The following is a 6,000-nucleotide window of genomic DNA, read 5'->3' as shown; positions in this document are numbered from 1 at the left end:
TTCTTTCTTTCTTTCTTTCTTTCTTTCTTTCTTTCTCTCCCTTCCTTTCTCCCTCTCTGTCTCTCTCTGTCTCTCTCTCTGTCTGTCTGTCTCTCTGTCTCTCTGTCTCTTTCTCTCTCTCTCTCCCTCTCCCCCCCCCTCTGTCTCTCTCTCTCTCTGTCTCTCTCTCACACACACATGTTTATATGTAATTTTGGGCAAATATAAAATAATATGATTCCTTAAGGCTTTTATAAATATCCTTAATGGTATTTGTCTTTCCTCTTTGCCTTCTGTATTGATATCCTTAGATCCCTCCCTATTTTTCCATTTCCCCTTTATTTTTTTTTTGAGCTTCTTTTTTTTATTGGATGATTTATTTACATTTCCTATGTTGTCCCCTTACCCCATCCCCCACCACCCCCTCGGAACCCCCAATCCCCTCGCCCCTCCTCCTTCTTCTCTGTGGATGTAACCTCTATCTACCCCCCCACACTCCTACCTCCCCACCCTCAAAATTCCCACCTCCTGGGGCATCCAGCCTTCATGAGGTCAAGGTTCTCTTCTTCCACCTATGCCCAGCAGGGCCCTCCACTCTTACATATTCAGCTGAAGCCCTGGATCCCCCCCTAAGTGCTCCCAGGCTGGTGGTTTAGACCCTGGGAGCTGTGGTTGGTTGGTATTGTTGCTCTCCTCATGGTGCCACAAACCCTTTCAGCTCCTTCAGTCTTCACTCTAACTCCTCTATTGAGAACCTCATGATCAGTTCAATGGCTAGTTGTGAGCATCTGCCTCTGAATATGTCAGACTCTTGAAGGCCTCTGAGGAGACATCCATATCAGGCTCTTATCAGCATGCACTTAGTCCATTTCCCCTTTATATCACCTGTATCTTGCTATTACCCCTCTATCATCGCCGCCAATGGTCTTCTTTTACTTTTCTGTGGTTATTGAAGGTTGTGTATCTGGTTATTATGTGATAATTTGGAGCTATGAAGCACGGATGATAGAAAACATGCAGCATTTTTTGTTATGGGTCTGAGTTACCTTAATCAACACAGTATTTTCCAGTTTTGTCCATTGTCCTGAAAACTTCATGATTTAAGTCTTTTCTTTACAGCTAGATAGTATTCTGTCATGCACACTTACCACATTTTTTCATTATTCATTCATCTGTTGAGGGACATTGAGCTTTTTTGAATAGAGGAACAATGACTGTTACTGAGAAAGATCCATGGAGTAGGATGTCCAGTCCTGTGGTCAAAGGAGTGGTACAGCTGGGTCATGTGGTGCACTTATTTTTAGCTTTTTGAGGTTTCTCCATACTGATTTCTAGATTGGCTGCTCTAGTGTGCATTCCCACCAGTAGTGAATGAGGGTTCCTTTTCTCCACAGCCAGCATTTATGATCAAATGTTATTATTTATCTAAGCCTTTCTAACTAGAGTGAGATGAAATCTCCATGCTGTTGTATTTCCTTAATTGCCACAGATGTTGAACACTTTTAGAAATATTTCTTAGCAAATTTGATTTCTTCAGTCGATAACCCTTTGTTTTGATCCATAACCTGTTTTTCTGACTTTGTTTTAGTTCTTTATGTATTCTGTATATTACTCCTCTGTCAGTGTGGAGCTGACAAAGAACTTCTTCCACTCTGTGAGCCTTATCTTTTCTTGCTTGATTATTTCCTTAGCTGTGTGGAAACTTTACATTTTATGAAGTCCCAACTGTCAATTATTAGCTTTAATCCCTGAGCAAATAGAGTCCTATTCAGAAGGTACTTTTCTACTTCTATATCTCATAAGGTACAGTTGATGTTTCTTTTAGCAGTTTTAAAGTGTTTTAGGTTTCAAATTGAGGCCTTTGGTGAACTTGAGTATAAGTTTTGTGCAGTATGATAAATAAAGGTCTATTTTTATTCTTCTGCATATGGGCATCTAGTTTTTCCTGGTATCTTCCTTAACTTATCTATTAGTTATAACTGTTTTTCTGTGGATTCCTTAGGATTATATATAGGATATATAAATACATGTCTATATATATTTACTATATATAATCTTATACAATAATATTGATAATTTTGATTATTCCTTTCTAATAGGAATGCCTTTATTTAATTTTATTACCTAACTGCCTTAGCTAGAATGTTGATAAAATGTAGACGATCCAAAAGTTTGTCATTCTTGACTTTTTGGTAATGTTAGATAGAAGGCATTATTCTGTCACTATTAAATATGATTTTAACTTTAGCATTTTGTACATGTCTTTTACCAGCTTCACAAATCCAATTTTTTCTCAATATGTATTTGTTTTTTGAAGGTTTCATACATGAGTACACTATATCTGCATTTTTGCTAGCCTTTCACCCCAATAAAGCTTCTCATGTACCCTCCCAAGCTCTTCTACTAGAATTCATGGTCTTTTTATCTGTCTGTCCTGTCTGTTGTCTGTCCATATGTTTATCATTCAGTCTGTGTGCCATCTGCCTGTCTGTCCATTCATTCATCCATCTGTCTGTCTGTCTGTCCGTCTGTATGTATGTCCGTCCGTCCGTCCGTCCGTCCGTCTGTCTGTCTGTCTGTCTATCTGTGTTGTCTGTCTGTCTGTCTGTCCGTCCATCCGTCCATCCGTCCATCCGTCCGTCCGTCCATCCGTCCGTCTGTCTGTGTTGTCTGTCTGTCTGTCCATCTGTCTGTCCATCTGTGTTGTCTGACTGTCTGTTGTCTGTCAGTCTGTTATCTGTCTGTTATGTTTCAGTCTGTCTGTCCATCTGTCTGTGTGTCTGTCAACTGTTAGTCTATTTGTTGTCTGTTCCTTTCTGTCATCTTTCAGTCTTTTGTCTGTCCATCTGTTCATCAGTCTATCAGAGTGCTGTCTGTTAATCTGTCCAGTTGTCATCTTTCAGTCAGTCTGTTGTCTATCAGTCTTCCGTCTGTCTGTCCGTCCATCTGTTTGTCCCTCTGTCTGTGTTATCTGTCAGTCTGTTCATCTATCTGTCATCTTTTAGTCTGACCGCTGTCTGTCCATCTGTCCATCAGTTTGTCAGTATGTTCATGTTTGTGTCTTCATATTTGTGTCTATCTGTCATCTTTCAGTCCGTCTGTTGTCTGTCCATCAGTCTGTCATCTGTTCATCTTTCTATCTACCATCTTTCAGTTTGTCTTTATGTTGTCTGTCCATTGGTCTATCTGTTGTCTGTTCATTTGTCATCTTTTAGTCTGTCTGGTATCTATATCTTTTCATCAGTCTGTCTGTCCATCTGTTGTCTGTCTGTCTACCTATCTTTCATCTTTTGACCTGTCTGTTGTCTGCCCATCTTTCCATTGGTCTGCCTGTCTATTTGTCTAGGTATGCACACACACACACACACACACACACACACACACACACACACACACAAAACAACTTATTGATTACAATTAGTATGCCCTATCCTTTATTTTTTTTCACATTTGTATCTGCATGTATGTATTTATATGTTCTTCCTAGGGATTGAACTAAAGTCATCAGGCCAAATAGCAAGCAGCTTTTCCTGCTGAGCCATCTTGCCAGCCCAAGAATCTCATTTCTATTTATAGTTTGCTGAGTGGTTTTCATTATGAAAAAGTATTGAATTTTGTCAAATGATTTGTATGGATCTATTGATAATCACATAATTTTTCTTCTGTTAGTATGGCATAATATTTGAATGTTGGGTGTTAAAATAACTTTGCACTACTAGGGCGTCAACTTGATTATGATGCATCATCCTTTAAAATGCATTTCTGCATTTGGTATTCTAGTATTTTGTTGGGGAGTTCTACATTTATATACATAAGAGGTAATCATTTTTAGTTTTATTGTCCTGTAATACTATTGTTCTTTTGAAGTCATAATACCACTGTTCTTAAAGTGTGAGTTGGAAACTGTTCCCTCCTTCTTATTTCTTAAAGAGTTTATGAGAAACTGGTTTTAATCTCATTTTTAACTTTTGGTATACTTTACCAGTGAAGCCATCTGAGCCTGAATTCTGTGTGGTCAGTTTTTCAGTTGTTAACTCAGTTCCTTCATATGATATGTCTAATTAATTTTCTATTATCTTTTTAATGAGTGTTAGTAGTTTGTGACTTTCTACAAATTTGTTTATTTTATCTAAATTGTATAATTTATTGCCATTTAACTGTTCTTAACATTTCTTTAAATGTCATTAAGCATATTATTTTGTGAAATCTTCACAACAAACTTATTAAAGAGCTATTACTTTTATCCTCATTTTATAGGTAGGGAACCCAAAGTACTGAGTAAATTTGCCTGAGGTTACCTAGGTCCTAAATAAGGACACAGGATCTGAACCTTGACAGGCTAGCTCCAGACAATGTATGTTCTTATTATACCTAGACTATCTGAAGACCTGGAGATGAATTGTAAATGTCCTCATCAGGAAGGCCTGGGAGCATGGTTTTTTTTTTTTTTGAGCAGAATCTTAATAAGGCATTTTATTTAAATTAATTGTTATATTTTACAATACAGTGGTTCAAATTTTTTCTAGAGCTACTAGCACTGTGTAACTTTAAAAATGTTAATGCTTTCAAAACAAACTATATCTAGACATTTAATTTCCAGCTCTCCCTATACCAGTTGTTCTCCTCCTCCCTAACCATGCAACTTTTTAATACATTTCTCTCATGTAGTGGTACCCCTTAACCATAAAATTATTTTTGTTACTACTTCATAACTATAATTGTGCTACTGTTATGAATCATAATATAAATATTTTTGTCTTAGGTGAACCCTGTGAAAAGATTATTCATCCCCCAAGGGGTCACAACCCACAATTTGAGAACTGCCATCCTATAACCTAGCATCCTGAATATTTTGTGTGGATTGAATCATATATAAATATTTTTGTCTTAGGTGAACCCTGTGAAAAGATTATTCATCCCCCAAGGGGTCACAACCCACAATTTGAGAACTGCTGTCCTATAACCTAGCATCCTGAATATTTTGTGTGGATTGAATCATATGTTATATAGTCTTTAGAAACATTTATCCCTTGTGTTCAGGATGGTGGTTTGAATAGAATTCCATGATTAATTGTAACGGCCGTTTCTTTTGTAACGGCCGGTTCTGCTACCTTGTTAAGGCTGGCTGGTTCTGCTGCTCCGGTCTGCAGGTCAGGGTCTAGCAAGAGAGAGAGTGGGGACGGAGGAAGGGCGGAAAAGGGGCGAGAGATGCAAAAGATAGATACAAGACAGAGTCCGGTGGAGCCTCTTCAAGTCTCTTCTTTATTCTCCTCTCTTCTTCTATATTCTCCTCACTCCTTCCACCTCCCACCTTCTTACTTCTTCCATACATAGAAAGGAAATCCGGGTATTTATACCCTTTACCACGTGACTTGCCCTCGTGGACAAGCTCAACTGAAGCCACTACGTCACGTGCCTTGTAGCCATGGATACCAGGAGCACCTTGCAGCTGGGGGCACTAAACAGTGTAACAAGATGTTTATTAGAGTGTGCTCAGCTATTGCAGGCTGTTGAAAACAAGTCTCTTGTCAGGGTATATGACTCGAGATGGCTGTAAAGATGATAGCCACTTTCGGCTAAGAGTCGGCTCCCAACAATTAATGAGTGATCAACGTAGTATAATCAAATTATTTGAAGAATAAAATTCAAATTAACAACTAATGAGAAGTCAAACTTCTGAATACTTCTTGGTACAGAGAAGATTGTTAGATACCATCAATATTAATCACAAGCCTTCATCTCTAATTATCTTCATCTCTCAAACAGTAATAATTTCAACATGCATTTTATCAGAGGCATGGTGCTGACAAAGATAAATGACTAGTTCTAATGAGAGTGATCAATATGTATACAGATAATGCATCCAAATAAGTATTATTGTAGGAACGTTGTATATAAATAATGGCAATGAACTATATGTAAAAAAGTATAACATGAATTTCATGAGAAAAGTACAAAGTGTAAGGATGTAGGAATAGAAACTATACTGTGTGGTACTAACTTGATTCGGTATGACATTTC

General features: G+C 37.9%; 1 protein-coding gene across 1 annotated transcript in view; it reads left to right on the top strand.

Moving 5' to 3' along the window:
• Positions 1 to 6,000, top strand: part of Ccnb3 (cyclin B3) — a 43,144-nt gene that overhangs the window by 13,777 nt on the left and 23,367 nt on the right. The gene's annotated exons all lie outside the window — the stretch shown is intronic.

Source organism: Grammomys surdaster, unplaced genomic scaffold (genome assembly GCF_004785775.1).
Source record: "Grammomys surdaster isolate TR1022 unplaced genomic scaffold, NIH_TR_1.0 204, whole genome shotgun sequence".
Taxonomy (NCBI): Eukaryota; Metazoa; Chordata; class Mammalia; order Rodentia; family Muridae; genus Grammomys; species Grammomys surdaster.
The sequence above is the reverse complement of the archived record's forward strand: the minus strand, read 5'-3'. Positions and strand labels throughout refer to the sequence as shown.